Consider the following 16,758-nt stretch of genomic DNA (forward strand, 5'->3'; position numbering starts at 1 on the left):
TCTGAGCATGCTTGTGAACCATCTGTAAAGGCTGCACTCCTTGTGCACATTAAAATCAGGGTTCTGTGGAGGGATGACAATGAACACTCCTATTCTGCCATCTTGCTGATGTCCTCTGTGCACCTTCTTTTCTCTTGTACTTGAGTAAGACTTTTTGTGGTCAAGTCCATATCCTAGCTATATTTGAGTCCTGGGCAGGTCCAAGACCATAATAGCACATAAAAGACATATCACAGAAACTTGAATCAATAATAATTATTACACATTATGCATCAAACATTTGTCTTAAATAATTTTGATCACATAATCTTATATCTACTTTTGTGACATAAAATCATTAAAAATAGATATATTTCTCAATAGGTGATATTCTGGTACTTGTGCTTTTCATTTATTTGTTTTACTTTATCTTGCTTTGATTTTACAGAACTGATATGCGAGATCAAAAGAATCTTCAGTAGTAAGAGAAGCTGAGAGCAAATAGAAGCTCTCTGCTCCCAAGGCGCCTGATCCTTGTCTCTGCTGTAGCTCTTACATGCCTCTCTGCTCCGCAAAATTAGGCTTCTCAAAGGCAGAAAGCCAGAGTCTTTCAAGTTCGGATTTCTAGGTCCTGGCAAAGAATGTGCATATAGTGTGGACACATAGTAGTTGCTTAATGACTATCTAGAATATAAGTCAATTGATCCATGCATGACAAGACTGGACTAAACTTGCTGATTTTCACCTCAGGAAATGGATTTTGAAAACCCATCAAATTCAGTTACTTTGTGGATTTTTAAATAAAAGATATATCTGAATGGCTTTACTGTGGGTTTTCCACTTACCAGTTGTTTGATCATGGAAAACTTTCCTAATCTACCTTCTCCTACCCCAGCTCCAGGAGTAAATGAGAAAATACGAATGAAACCTTTAGCACATGACTTGGCAAATGGTAACTATCTGGAAAATAGTATTATTATGTGTGTTGATTTTGTTCGCAAGCATTTGCTGAGCACCTTTCCCTGTTCATTGGTTCACCAATAGGTGCATCCATATTGCCTTGCAATTCAGTAGACAATCAGTGTATGTTAATAGCACGAATGAATGATCCCTGCCCCTAAGGAATTTGCAATTCTGAAGGTAAGAATATTTATAGATATTAACAGCTAATGAACTATATCAAAGGAAAGCATTTAATCGAGAGAGAATGTGTGCTGGTGTGTCAGAGTAATAGAAAAATAGTTGGATCTTCGTTTCATATTAATTCTTGTCCCTTGTTAGCTTCACAGTCAGGAAGGGATGAGAATGGGCTTCTAAATTTTCCTCTTGATGAATTTTACTGAAATACATGTAAGATATGGGACTCACTGATGTCTTTTGGTAAGCAAAAGTTGATTAAAGTAGTCACTGACAATCCTCTAAACCAAAGTAATATGCCACTGTTCATTTGAGAGAACTAAGAAATGAAGAAAGAGAAGAAGAAGAAGAGGAAGAGGAGGAGGAAAAGGAAGAGGGAGGTGAAAGAGGAAGAAAAATAAAAACAACAGGAATGATAGAAGCTACTATCTGCCAAGTACCAAATGAGTGTCAAGTGTTTCATAAGAAATTTTCTAAATAATATCGTTTTTTTAACTGTAAAGGTAAGAACATCTCATGAAGTAAAGATTGTTTCCTGTTTTACAGGTGATGAAACTGAGGGACTCTAAGATGAAGTCTGTTGTCTAAATTTACACAAATAAGTAACTGAGCCAGGATCGGAAATGACTCTGCCCGAATACAAATTCCACCTTCTCTTCTCACACTGCCTCACAAAATAAAATTTACTGGCAATCCAGGTTAAATAATTGATTCTCAAAGCCTGGCATATGATAACGTGCACTGTGAATCTCCAATAGGAAAAGCTGTAGTAACCATTGCTTCCTGAAAATATTTGACTGCCAGTATTTCTTCCTTGGGAGCATATGTTAGTAATCCTGTTATTAGGAATACACTGACAGATGCTCTTTTCGGGCATCAATATTATTTTGGAATTGCAACATATTATTAGTATCTGGTTTTATGGTCCTCTTTCCTTTAAAACTGTTTATGGCATGTAATTTATCAAATCACTTTAAATATCTTTTAACATATGAATATGTATTTGGTGAAGTCTCTTTTTTCCACTGGAAACATTGCTGAGATATCAAACCACAAAGTGTTTTTTTTTTAAGGCAGTATTCTTGGTGGTATGTTTGGCTTAAAAATATCTCAGGTGCATCGATAAGGATTTTTACAGAAATAAACTTCGGTATAAGTTCTTACCCCATAAACATTCTTGTTTTATAAACATTTCTCTGTCACTTAGTGAGATTTGGAAAATAGAGAATTTCTCATGGTCTCACCATCGAAACAATTTTAAAGAATTTGTTAAAATTTTTCTATATTTTGTATTCCAATTGAATCTAAAAAGAAGCTATAGAATATCTGCTGTGTATAGAACATTATAGAAAGTCCAAGGGATGTTAGAACAAGATAAGATCATTGTTCTCAGAATCTCCATCTAGTAGTAGCCTTATATATGCATATATATTTATATATGTGTGTGTGTGTATATATATATATATATATATATATATATATATATGTATTTTTTTTCCTCTGAGACATATCAGATGAGAGTAGGTTAAATAAAGCAAGAAAGACCTGGAAAGGACCTCCTGACTGAGGTGGTCGATCAAACCACCTAGGAAAGCCGAGAAAATCTCAGAGGATAATGAAGTCTTGAACCAGCATCTCCAACCGAACGAGTTTTTCAAGGTACACTAAGATTGGCGAAGGTACAGGCTGCCATGGTTTATATTGCATGGCACATAGCTGTCTCCGTTCTACATGACTTAAAATCCTAGACTGTTATGGGCGAAAAGACATTTTCAACATTCTTTTTCCAAATCCCACACATTTTAAAAAAAACACAAATCCAAGACACATGCACCCTGCTGGGAATCCATCCTCTATGTGTGGGCACTGACTACTCTGTCTGGAATTTGCTTGTGTGTAGGAAGTATGAAGTATATTAGTTTTTGGAAATTTGATACCAGACATGGACAGGTAAGGAAACACCAGTCAAGTTAACTTTATAAAGAAGTTATTTTGTGGATGTTTGGGAAAGTTAAGGGGTCTTTTGAAACTGAATTTTAAGTGCTTAGAACTAGAGTAAGACTTATTTGATTTCTCTTATCTTCATGCCTCAAGAAGCCAATAAGCATGTCCATAAATTTTGGAATGAAATAAGCACAGAATTCTAACCTCCTCTGTGAATGTCAGAAAGGAGAATTTTGTTGTGTGCGTGTGTGTTTAAACTTCACTCTTAAAATAGACAATGTAAGATCAGAATATCTGCTTTCTAATTCCTGAAATGCTGTGTGATCTTGGAGAAGTTATTTGTACTATACAGACCTATACTTCTCTATTTGTAAAACAGGGGCAAAATGCCCATCAAGACCTGTGTGATAGAGAGTGGAACATAGAAGTCAAAATGACAGACTTGGGCCAACTGTGTAGGAATTTAAATAGAAATCTTATGAACTAGTTAAAAGTATATTCATGGACAAGAAGTGGAAAGAACCACAGGAGGGAAAAACGTGAATATTGAGTGGTAATGTTTGGATAACTTTTACTTCTTTTCAAAAGTCTCATTATAGATTTTTGTTCTAGTTGAGAGATATAAATAATACTGGAGAGTTCTACTTCCAGCAAGGCTGACTAGCTCCTGCCAGACCAATGCTCTCATAGGTAAAAACAACGAATTCTGGACAAAAGACAAAATGCAAATATATGAAGGCACTAAGGCTAAGCAAAAGTAGACAAATAGTGAAAGGAAGTTGACGTTTGAAAGATGGTAACAGCATGGGTGAGTTTCCCATTTTTCAGAGCTTTTAGCCTCAGGGTAGACCCCAGTCAGTCTGCATTATGTGGAGCAGCTGTATCTCAGATACAAAACCTTAGCCATATTAGCTTGAAAAGCCAGAGGAAAGACTCTTGGGTGACCACAATATCTGGATGATAGAGGAGGAGAATCTCAGAAAGAGAAAGCTTTAAATTGTGTGTTTAAACTCTTCCCAAATCTCTGGTTGACTCCTGAACCACACATGCTCAGGGAAAACCCCAAATAGCCTAACTAAGGCTAAAAAAAAGAATTGAACTTGTATTTCAAGTTTGAATTTAATCTAGTAATGCATGCTTAATTAATTAATTAATTAATTATTTTTTCTTTTGCCATAGCTTGGCCTGCCCCTGGTCTCAAAAGGAATTGAGCATTGAGTATGTGTCATGGTGAGGAAGGAGGTAAAGGGAGAGGGAAAAATCCATTCTGTCCCACAATATTTTGCTATAATAAATAACATTCGCATGGGTTTTATTTTTGTTAATATGCTTCAGAGAAACATAACTGAACCCAGAATCTCTGTAACATATTTTTAATATTCAGAGCAGGAACCAAAATTATTTTTTATATGAAAAAACAGGAAAACATAAGCCCTTCCCAAGGGGGCTAAAAAACAATCAATGGAGACTCATCTCAAGATGATCCAGAAGTTGGAATAATCAGACAAGAATTTTAAAGCAGCTATTATACCTACGATCAAAGACGTAAAGGAAAATATACTTGTAATGAATAAGAAGATAACAAATCTTAGAAGAGGAACTAACTATACCAAATTGAAACCCCAGATAAATAAATAAATAAATAAATATATATATATATTAGTAATAGATGGATAAAAACTGGGAGTAAATCACAAGTTTCTTCATCAAGAAGCTGCTTGTGAAATTACAACATTTTAATACATCTTTGGGAATGTTTCCATGAGGTGGGTACTCAATAATGTGCAATGTCTATTGCCAGAAAATATGTAGCAATAGAGGGAGGAGAGAAGAGTAACGTGATAGAAAAAAGTTGGAGGAGGTAATATTACTACTAATAACAAAGCAAACTTTTATTTAATGTTTGCTGCCTTCCATGGCCCATGCTAAGTCCTCACTTCTGCAATTATCCATTATCTAATTTAACCTCCTTGGGTACTATTATTGTCCTCAGAATACACATTTTAAAACCTGAGTCGTAGAAAATGGAAGTATCTAATCCATGGTCCCATAGCCAGGAGGAAGTTGATTCTTTGAAGTACCACACTCTGATGCAGCGGTCTGTTCAAAACACAAACCAGAAATATGAAGAGCAGGGATGGATTTCTCTTGTTTGTGGGACTGTGCTGACCAATTGCGTCTGCAAAGGTGAAGGAGGTAATTCCTGGGGAGGGAATGATAGCAAAGCACTGAATGGATTCAGCTTCCAAAATAAAATGCCTCTTCCACCTTAGGTTTTTGCCACAAATTTCTCTAATAGTCAGAGGCAAAATCTATTGTTTTATCATTAGAGGCAAGAGTGAAAAACAAATATTCCTGGGAGAGGAAACCATCTGACTTTAAACAATGCAAAGATATAAATTAAAGTTATCAATTTTTTCTTGGATGGGATTACATTAATAACAATTATTTTTTTGAGAGCTTATTCTATGCCAGACACACTTCTAGGTGATTTATATAAATGATGTGTTTTACTCATTGACTCTCTATGAAAGATGCACTATTACCCTATTTTATACAAGTAAAAACAGACTCAATGTGATTAAATAACTTGCCCAATATAATGCTTTGTAAATGGCAGAAGTGAATTAAAAATTGAGCCTGATTGACTCCAAATCTTGATTTCTCAAACTCTACCACCTCTAGAGAACACTGGTGTCTAAATTTAAAGGAGGCAGAGAGGATGTAGGGGGAAGGAAGCTAGGATATAGTAAAGCGAGACTGATGATGTTGAAGACAGACTTTTCTTTTTGATCGTATTTCCAAAGGCTGTGCTGTGAGTGACATAGATTCACACTTGAAGGGCCCTGAAGAGAAAAAGGTATAGAAAGACCTTAAAATGGGATGATTAATGTCTGACTAGTGGGAACTTTCTCCCAACTTTCACATCTAATCAATCATTAAGTCCTTCCAATTGTTTCTGCTTGAAGTTCTCAAATTTGTCTCTTCACATTCACTTCCCCCGCCATAGTCCAGGCTACCAAATCACTCACTTTTCCTAGTTTCTCATCTCTCTCTAAATTTGTCTTTTCATTAGCAAAGGGTGATTTTTTTAAAACAAAAATATGACCAGAGCACTCCATGCGTAAACATTTCGATGACAGCTCAAATTCCTCATTTTAAAGTCTAAACTCCTTTACACAATTTAGTGAATTGACTGATGCAGTCTCTTAATATTGGACATTGATTCTTCATTTTTACTATTACAAATAACCCTTTGATGAACAGTTTTGTATATATCTTTATATACATCCAAAACTGTTTTATTGCAGAGTTAAAAGTCATGCTCTTATTTAGGCTACTTCTTATTTTGATAATTCAGTCAACTTTAAATTTCCCTGCCTTGGCTGAGGATCCAGGGCTGGTCCAATATGACAACAGTCATAGCCATAGATTTCTTCCAACGACACACGTCATGACAGTAAACAGGGATGAAATAGTGAGGAGGCAGGAAAAATTACTCAGTGCTTTTTGGTGTAGAGGCCTATTTGTTCTTATCTCTACTACCATGTTGAAATGGGAAGGATCTGGAGGAGGAACTAGCAAACGTGACCACTAAAATGATTCTAGCTTTGCCTGCAAGGTGTCTAGGATGACCTCAGGGAATACTGTGAGAAAAGCATTTTGGAATAGATAGAAGGGGTAGTGGATACTGAGAGGAGCTATAGAAGGTAGAACATAAGTAAAACTGAGATTGAAAATACAAAAAGACCTTAACCCACAGAATCTTACAACTTAGGGATGGAAAGAACCTCAGCTATTCCTCTTTTACAGCTTCCTGTTAAAGATGGTGATCCTGAGGTCAGAGAGGCCAAATGACTGGCTTAGAGTCACACAGATAATAAGTGGCACAGTGGGGTGCAAAAGAAAGAAGGAATACATTGAATGTTTTTCAGTAATGCTAAATTTCTATCCAGGCTAGAAATAGTACATTGGAAAACAAGCCCTGGGAAGACTAATATGGAAGGCAGGGAGAGAGAGAGCACCTCTATTTTATGAAAAAGATCCTTCTGACAAGCATCCCTACCATTTCAACTTCTCTTTATAAACCGTGGTCCTCCTCAAAAAGGAAGAAATAAATAGAAGCAAATATATCAGGAAGACACGCATGGAATTTCAGAAAAACAATGCAGATGATTTGATATAATCAGTAGAACTGGGCACTTAGTAGAACAAAGGTAAATGAGTTTGAGAACCCGGTCAGAAGTTAAAGATGCTAGATGTTAATGGTATTAAGAACAAGAAAGAAATCTAGGGCTGTAGCCCACACAAAAGTGAAAACAGAAAGAAGGCAGGAAATCTGTGGAGATCTGACGAAGGGGTGTGCATGTATATTAGGAGAAGAGATTGAAGCTGGACTCGTAAGAATAAAGTCAAATTGCCTCTCCCTCTTCCTCTCTCTCTTTCACTCCACTTCGTCTCCTTCAGACCTTGTCCTTTCCCTTCCCACACCTATAATATAGTGTTAACTCCTAAGTGTTTTGAAATTATAGACAGATGATGCATTCTTCTCAATAATAAACAGAGAGGAGAGAATAGGATAAGTTTAATTGGGGGAATATTTGAAAATTTAGAAGCAAAACCATCTGACTCAGAGGGAAGATGCATCATTAAAGCCTTGAGGAATAGAAGTGTTCTTGGGTAGGTGAGCTCGCTGCTGAACTCAGTAAGGAACTTTCAGATCTTTAAACCAGCTGTTGGCTGAGAACTGTATTCAAGTTGATGAAAAAGAGCATTTGGTTTGCAGGGAGAGCAGGATAAGCACTCTAAGCAATACTGGACACCAAATATGAAATATTTGTGGGGATATTATTTGAAGCCTAGCAGCAGTAGGTGGCAGAATGATGCATGAGACCCAAGCAGCAATGAAAGGAAGATGGCGTGCTACTTGCTTACTTGGAGAGAGACGGTGAATAGCTGTAAGAAGGAAGATGGCCAGATCACCCAGGGAGCATGGACCAAGACCAGGCCAAGTCTCCTCTGGAAGACAAGGAAGCTTGTGTGCAGCAGTAAGGAAACTGTGTGGGTGGGGCTCAGGAATATGTACTTTTTTCATGTTTCTAAAGAGTGCAGAGAGAATATTAGAAGAATAAGCTCCGATGGCCTGAAATCAGACTTCGTCTATTTTCCTTTGTAGAATGGGTCCAGGTCCATCCTGGGAGCCAAGGAAGTCTTTCTGGACAGTCTCTTCCCTCTCACCACTACCTACCATCTCCAGTCCAGCAGTTTGTAAGTCCTATCCACTTTCCTTCTTTAAAATATCTCAAATCCACTCAGAATTATTACTGGTCTAGTTCAAGCTCTTGTTATTTACCACCCATATTGAAGCAATGCTCTTGTATAACGCTGCAGCCAGACTAATCTTTTAGAGAAGGCAAATAAAACCACATCTTACTGTGCACCTGCTTAAATTTCTCCAACAATTCCCCATTGTTTTCAGGATTGTATTCTACATCACGACATACAAGATCTTTTATGATCTAGGCCATACCTAGTTCCACTTCCATCAAGCACCAAACCCTGCCAATTCCATATGCTTATACAGGTTTGCACACGTATGTTTACACACATGGTTCCTACTATATTGAACTACTGAGCTTCTTGCAGTTCTCTAAATATACTGTGATTTGTCTTATTTTAGCAATGCTGCTTTGGGCAGAAAAGCTGTTACCACTCTTTTTCACTCTTTAAAGATCTCAGCTTCAGTGTGACTTCTTCCTGGAAGCTTCCTCATGGTAGAGCATCTGGTGATTATCTCTATCATAGTCCCAATCATAATCTATTAAAATTATATATTACTTCATCCACCCTCTGCCATGTGGCTTGAGTGTGTGGAGAGCAGAGATGGTCCCCTTAACTCTCTTTACAGATCTTCAATAACTCTTATATAAATAGATGAATCAAAGACAGCTCAAAGGAAAATATTTTTCTTGTAATTTATGCAGTTTTACGTATGATCCTGAGTTGGATCCTATACTGAGTTAGAGGGGAGGAAAGCTATAAAGAACATCATTGGGATCATTGGTAAATTTTAAAATGAACTGTGGATTAGTTATTAGTATTGTATCAACGCTAAAATGGATTTTGATGATTTTGTAGCTACATAAAAGAATATCCTGTTCCTAAGAAACACACAATGACGTGATGTATAATAAAGTGGTGTAACGTCTCCAACTTACTCTCAAAGGTTCATAAAAATTATATAGATGTACAGATAGAGAAATTGCTACCTTTGCCATTAGAATTTAATTGTGTCTAGGTTCATATAGTTGCCTGTCATGTTTTCATTTGTCTTTGGTCTCTCCATCTACAGGTTAATGTCTTGGAGGACATGAGGCCCTCTTGGATGTTTTCATAGTGCCTAGTTTACTCTGCTGAGAAAGATGTAAAATGTTCTAGCCCGTTGAGAAATCACTGATGCACAATGAATAATGTTCAGTTGAATGAGTGAGCAGCAATTTGGTTTAGTGGAAAGAACAAAGGACAGAGAGCCAGGACACCCAGGTCCTCAACTCTGCTCTTCACTAAGCAGTTGTATGTTTGTGGGCAAGATGTTCACCTCCTCTTGGTAGTGTCATAGTTTATAAAAAGAAGGTTGGGCTATATGACTTCTAAGATTCCTGCTAGTTGGAAAGCTCTAGGCCTAAACATGCAGTGTAGAAAGACAACAGTAGAACAATCATTCAGAACATGGTATGCAAATAAACCAAAAGGAAACAAAAGCATGAGTAATTTGCCAAAGGAGACAGGTGCAAATGATATTCTCTCGCTGCCTAAGATGAAAGGGATATCTCCTCAAGGAGAAAGTACTATAACTAGTCCAAAAAGCCCTAAGTGATTATAGATGAAAAGAAGGAAAAAACAATGATGGAAAAGGAATGCAAATGTCCATCAGGAAGAAATTAGACAAACTGTCATATAATCATACAATGGAGTACTATACAGTTGTTACAGTAAATAACTTTGGGCTACATGCAACGTGTTGATGAGACTCAAAAGAATGTTTTTCATAAACATCCAAACAGTGAAACAAGTTGCATAATTCTACATACAGTATCATACTATTTAAAAATGCCATGGAAAAAGAATATATGTGTATATATTTGAAGGATAATAATGATAAATAGCAAATTTTGGACAGTAGTGACCTCAGGAACAAAAAGATCATAATAAAAAAAGAGAAGCACAATACTTTTGGAATCTGATGGACAGGAAACATCAACTTTAAAATAATTTCTTAAAAGAAATTTGAACCAATTCATAGAAATGCTAAGATTTGGTAATAATAGTAAGTAAAGACAAAATGGTGTTTCTTAGGTTATTCGTTATAACTTTCTGAGTGTTTTGAATATTTCATAATGAAAGACCACATCCGAAAACAAGGGAGAGGGTAAAAGTAGAGGATGAAGTTGTCTCAAAGTCTTAGGGGTTAAAACTTTGGAGAAAAGAACTTAAGAAAAAGAGTGATAGGAAAATAAAACTAGACGCAATACAAGAAGTGCTTTTGCAAATGCTCTCAAATAACCATGAAGGCGGAATAGAGGGCCCGCTCATTTGCATTCTGAAGGCAGAGAGCTGATCCCTTTCTGTGCACTGAGAGAGAACTGAGCTGCGTATTTCTAGCCCATGCTATCTGAATTCAGGCATCCAGATTGTAGAGTATAAATCAAGCTTTCTTTTTCCCGTGTTTCTTGGCTTAAGTTTTATAAAAAGATGTAGCTTTATTTTGGATATAGGTTTTCCCTCTTTGGGGAACAGGGGCCAATGTGTCACGTGGCCATTGTTTCTGACAGTTCATTTATGCAGATGAAACAATCCATTCATTTGGTGAATCCATGGAATCGATGGCTTCCACTTTGTACTTCTTGAAAAATATACAGCATTTCAGGCCCCTGGATTTACATTCCACAGACTTTCTGGTATAATGGAATAGTTTTGGGTCCCTCGAGGGCAGACATATGGCTCTGCAAGAGTGTTGATGGCTTTCCTACGACATGGGCATGAGCATTTCTACGTGTTCTCACTTGGAGCAGTTCTTTAAACAGCTCTTTGACATATAAAGTGGGAAGAAATGCTTCTCAATGACTATTTATGAGAAAAGTTGCTTATCGATTTAGATCCTAGGGCTAAAACGTGGCCAGCTCATCTTCTTCTTCAGGCAGCGATGCTTCTAAATTAAATTGAGAGCAAGTATCATTTTTAATAACAATTCGATGTACACCTTTCTTTGGAACAAACATCTCTACAACTCTATTTTTATCTTCTGTGTTCAGTTAAGTACTTGTGGAAATGAGTGTTTAACACCCTGAGAATTAAGAGAAAATAATTGTATATGAGATGGGAGAGAGTTTATCAATTAGCAATTGACTCACATCGCCCCACAAAAATATGATACTTCCCTATTATATTTAATAATGATGCTATGTTTGGGCTCATTCTTACACAACCCTATCAGGGGGATAACTGCATTGTGGTCACCAGTGTCCTACCAGGTCTCTACTCTCCGGTAGCTGTGAGCAGCCCGCCTGCTTTGGGAGCAGATGCACTGTGAGTAAACAATTAGCAACAAATCTATGGCCTTTTTAGATAAAAATTCAATATCAATTCACGACCTTGAAAGATATTTGCATGTGTATAGAGGAAGACTTTGAGTACCAGGATAATGAGTTTGTTTAAATGATTAACGTATGAGGATAAAGATACTGCTTTTGGCTCCAATCTGCTTACGGTTTCACAGCCGGAGATACTAGACAAGCCCATCAGTTGACTGAAGGAGATGCACTCCAGTCCTTCTGCAGGAGCCTTGATAAGACGCTATGTTTTCCTCATCCTTGGAGATGACTGACTTGAACAAGTCTTGTCGAGAAGACATAAAAGATCAAAAGCCTTAATTGTTACTTGCAAATAAGTGACACAGAGAGGTGGCACATAGAGAGGTTCTTGACTAGCCTGAGCCGTGAGAGGGGAAAATAGATGCAGAGATTCATCCTCTGTTGGAATTTATTACTCTTTGTTATGCCCCTAAAGGAAAGTAATTTTGTAGCCATTATCTTGTAACGTCTTTTTTGTAGTCAATTCTCTACATATCTACCTGCTTTACTATGAAGCAGGAAGCCGTAAGGCTGCAGGAAACAGTGTCCAGTGGGTTCAACGAGTGACTACAAAGTTGAATTATTGAAACAATTGTGTAGGGCTCTTGAGAAAGCACCAAGCATTCTAATCGCTGGAGCACCCCAATGGTTCAGAGTGCCCTATCGTCTTCTGAAATTGCTCTGATTCACCCATGCAATCAATCCAAGGCTGTTTGCTTTAACACTATCTCTTTAATATTATTAAAATGTGGCATTTAATAATTAATATTATGAAAGCCTAGCTTGAGAATGGGTTTGGAAGTCTGACTGCTTAGTTCAAATCAGTGCTTCATAACTTACTAGCTTCGGAGACACAGAAACTTATTTTACCTTTCTGAGCCTCTACTTTACCGGTAAAATGGGGAAGATAACGTTACCAAGCACATTGTGTCTCGGCTGGGATGCTTTCTGCTGAAGGTAACAGGAAACCCCAATTCAAACTGGCCTACCCAGCAATGAAGTTTATTGTCTCATACAAGTGGAAATCAGGACGACAGTTTATTTCCAGGTGAAGAATGATCAATGGCTCAACAGTGCCACTCAGGACTCAATTTTTTTCTCTCTCTCTTGTGGGCCATCTCATGGTGGCAGTGTGGTCCCATTAACTCCAGATGTCACACCCAGGGACACTGATGTGATGTGAGAAGAAAGGTTGTCTTTTTCTTCTATATTCTCTTTAGGAGTAAGGAAATCTTTCCTAAAAGCCCCTTGCTGGACTTCCTTTCATATCTAATTGGAGAGGATTTGGTCACATGCCCAAGCCTAAATCAACACTGAAAAGAGGAATGGCATTACAATGATTATCTTAAGATAATCACTTAGAATGGATTTCAGAAAGCAACCACTATGACTGCTACACAAAGGATTTTGTTAAATATTCAATGAGATACTGCACATAAAGCACTTCAGACAATCCCAGGCACAAAATAAACTCTCAGGGAATTGTTATCTATTACTAGCTATAATCAATTTAGTAATTTACACTAATGCAAAATTATAGATATTACTTGATGTGCTTTCCTAGGAAGCTTTTTGTTTCAATGAGCAATGAGATTTTCAATCAAAATAATAAACATTTAATGGTGGATTTGCAGACATCAATGAGCTGAATTAGGAATCTATTTTGTGGGCTTGGGGTACTTTCATAGAAATCCATGCATTTGTTTAATGAGAGGAGTTACAGCCTTAGAATTTCAACTACTGTTGGAACTGGGGAGTTAATGAAACTAACAGGAGGAAGAAAAAGAAGAGGAGAACCAACTTTCTCAACCACAACTTGGCCATCGCCCCTTCCCTTCCTTTAGCATAGTGAATTACCTGATCTTTATGGCTATTGCAGCCCACGCCAAAGACCTTAGATTTCTCCTAGCAACCCTCACGCTGTCCCGCAATTTCCCTGATTTAACTGCCAGATCCAAAACAGCATCAGATAGAGTCCCTTTAGCTCCAGGCACTGGGGGAGGTAATCCTGCAAATAATCACTGTTGTTCTTGCATTGTCTCCAACTCCTTCAGAATTCTAACCACATAATGGAGAAAGAGAAGGAATAGACCCAAGGGTTTAAGATTGCTTGGTGTAGGCTGAAGCAGGAATGTAAGCGAGCTGCCTCACAAATCATTCTTGAGGAGTTCTGAGGTGAAAAAAGGATCTGCTCGTAAGGACTAATGAGGTGTCGTGCAGTGAGTTTTCCCTCCTACTGTACGTTTTATTTGTCAAAAGGATAAATTCCAAATAGGGAACAGATTATAGTTTGACCTTAGGGTTCAAGTAAGGGTCCTAATTTGACTACAAACTTTAAGATACATTTCATAGGCATCTTCTGCATTTTCTTTTACAATCAGTATACAAGATTGGCTGGGGCAAGCCTTGTAGCTTTTTACACGACCTCCCCCAACTCAGGCTCAGGGCTAGTAAACAGCAAGGGGCATTTCTGGGCCTTAGTGATGGCAAGTTCGGTTGAAAGGGGCAGTGCAGGTGCTTCTACAACCCATACCTCAAATGTGCCAAGACTCTGGCGCCTACAAGGTTGGTTTGGGACTCTTACAAGACCAGCCATTCTCTGGGAAGTTTCCAAGAACTTCCTGTTACTAGGCAGGCAAAAAGAGAGATGAAGAAAAAGTAAAAACAACTTCATTTCTTTTGGGGAGTTCAGCATAATTTTTGTGGTTCAAGACAGTTTCAGAAAATGCCAAGCTTGCAATAACTGTCACCTTTTTGGTAGAGCTGTGGGTAGACAGATGGTTACTGGTCCTGGTGGGGATGGCGGTGTGGGGGTGGTATGGAGAAAATCTGTCATCAAACTTTCTCAGAATACTTTCAGTAACTATTCCTTGATATCAGCAAACTCCCATGAATTCTAAATTGAATTAGTGCCTTCTCTTGACGGCCTTGAGCTTAGTTGTATAATCATGTGCTGGTATTCTCTCCAGTATGTAAATACCATATTAATAAAAGAAATATATCTAATATATACTCGTGGAATTACTGCTTTCAATACTTGCTTTGGGACTCTTAAAGAAGAGAAATACAGATATAGAAAAGGAAGATCTCTTTGTTATTGCAGAGCCTCCTAAACGGCTTATCTGTTTTGTTTTTTTCTTTTTCAGGAAGGAAAAGAATACTAAGTGACTTAGCTACTGCTGTTTGAGCAACAGCTCGGGAAACACTCATCTCTCCTTTTTGACAAAGTTATTCAAGAAGTGTCTCCCAGAAATGGACATTTTGCCTCGTTTGCTAACCGCAGTATGACATTTTAAAACCCGCGAGTACTTCATGTAGAGGAGGCTCGCTGTATTTTAATGTAAAAATAACAGAAGAGAAAAGCAATTCTAAAAACCTGTTCAAGACAACATTGTATAAGGCATTTTTAAACAGACTCCCCCTGGTAGTTTGGCTTTCTATCGGGAAGGACAAGAACAAATATCGTTGACCTTGAAGTTTACCAACACCCTTGTGTCTATTGTGAAACCTCCTCCCTTGCTTCCTCCCAACCCCCACCCGACACACACGCTCTCACACGCATTTCCTAATTGTAAATGAGCAGATAGTCTATTTGGAGGTCTGCTATGGTCAAGCCAGGTGTATAGAAAACAGAGCCATATAAAGAAGAGAAGGATCCTTACAAAAGCATGTTGACATAATAGCCTTCAGCAAGGACCCTCCTACGAGTGTGGCTGAAATCTAAGCAGCCCCTTCATTTCCACGTAATTAAGGAACCCCAATTAGTAAATTAGAAAGCAGGAATTCCAGTTTCAGTATTATTTAAAATGTTATAAATTACTATTGTCACATTGAATATTTATTCATTCATTTACTTACTCATTCACCTATACATACAGTAAATTTAGATTGAATTTAAAATATCCGTAAGTTACTGTTTAAGAGCTAGGGGTGCAAAGATGAATATGCATGCTGCCTTGCTCTCAGGTGTCTTCCAGTTTCTTTCTAGGGGATAGAGGAAGGGAGATACAGACTCATAACTATAATAGAATATAATAAATGCAGTGACAAAAATATGAAGAGGGAGCTCTCAGTGCCTAGAAGGGTGTGAGTCGTCATGATAGCTTAGGGATGATCAGAAAAGAGTTTCTGCAGAAAATTTCATCTCAACTATATATTAAACTGAGAAAAGAGATAGTCATACAACAGAGGGTAGTCTAAGGGAAGAGACTCCAAGCTTCCAGAACAGCTTATGCAAAGTCACAGAGTTAAGAATAGCCTGATACATGAGAGATTATAAGCAGTTTGATGTTTCCAGAAACCATCTGTCAATACAGGGCGTATTAGCAGATAAGGCTTTAGGAGGAGATGGGAGCACATCTCAGAGGGCCTTCTTGTGACATTTTAAGAGCTTGGATCAATCTTATGGGAAATTAGGAGTCACAGAATGATTTAAACAAACGTGTGGCAGAGCTAAATTTTTGTTTTCAATAAATTATTCTCTGTAGAGGATGGATACGAGCAATGATGTGCTAGTAAATGTTTAACAATTGCCTGTCTGAAAACAAAAAGTCTTGCTTATAGTATTTGCCAATTTCCATGGTGTAAATACTCCCACTATGGCAGATTTAGGTTATGAACTTGAAGCCACTGAACCTAGGTTTGGGAATAGAAGAGCACAGTTGACTTCCATGAGCCGGTACAGCCACCTCCAGCCCGCCACTGGGTTGGAGGCAATAGATTGGAGGAACTAAGACACATTAGGAGGCTTGTATAGTTCAGGCAAAAGATAACATGGGCCTGAGCTAGACGAGGGGCAGCTTGTGTAGAGGAGACCGGATGGCTAGGCTAACCTAGGGGATTGTTTAGACGTGGAGGTTGAGAAATGAATAAGGAGAGATGACTCCTGTGTTTCTAGTCCAGATCACAGGCTTAATTGCCACCCAGGAGAGAGAAATCTGGGGGAAAGCATGCTTTAAGTAGAGGATATAGTCGGACGTGGACCATCCTGACAATGTGTTTAATCATTGGTGGTGCATATGATTCCGAATCCTGGGAGCTAAGAAAGGGGTGCATATTTGGAGAAGAG

The 16,758-nt window shown here is 37.9% G+C and overlaps 2 long non-coding RNA genes across 2 annotated transcripts in view; both read left to right on the top strand.

The window, feature by feature from the left end:
* The window catches only part of LOC138916347 (uncharacterized), a 31,703-nt gene extending 29,724 nt beyond the window's left edge, over positions 1-1,979 (top strand). Inside the window, exon 3 of the long non-coding RNA XR_011423549.1 lies at positions 428-1,979. This is a non-coding gene — a long non-coding RNA (uncharacterized lncRNA). The remainder of the gene's footprint in view (positions 1-427) is intronic.
* A 733-nt stretch (positions 1,980-2,712) lies between these two features.
* Positions 2,713-8,310, top strand: LOC138916362 (uncharacterized). The gene is made up of 3 exons (XR_011423568.1): positions 2,713-2,775; positions 4,240-4,302; positions 8,237-8,310. It is a non-coding gene; the product is annotated as an uncharacterized lncRNA (long non-coding RNA).
* The last annotated feature ends 8,448 nt before the right edge of the window (positions 8,311-16,758 follow it).

This window comes from Equus caballus, chromosome 11 (assembly GCF_041296265.1).
Source record: "Equus caballus isolate H_3958 breed thoroughbred chromosome 11, TB-T2T, whole genome shotgun sequence".
NCBI classification, from domain to species: domain Eukaryota; kingdom Metazoa; phylum Chordata; class Mammalia; order Perissodactyla; family Equidae; genus Equus; species Equus caballus.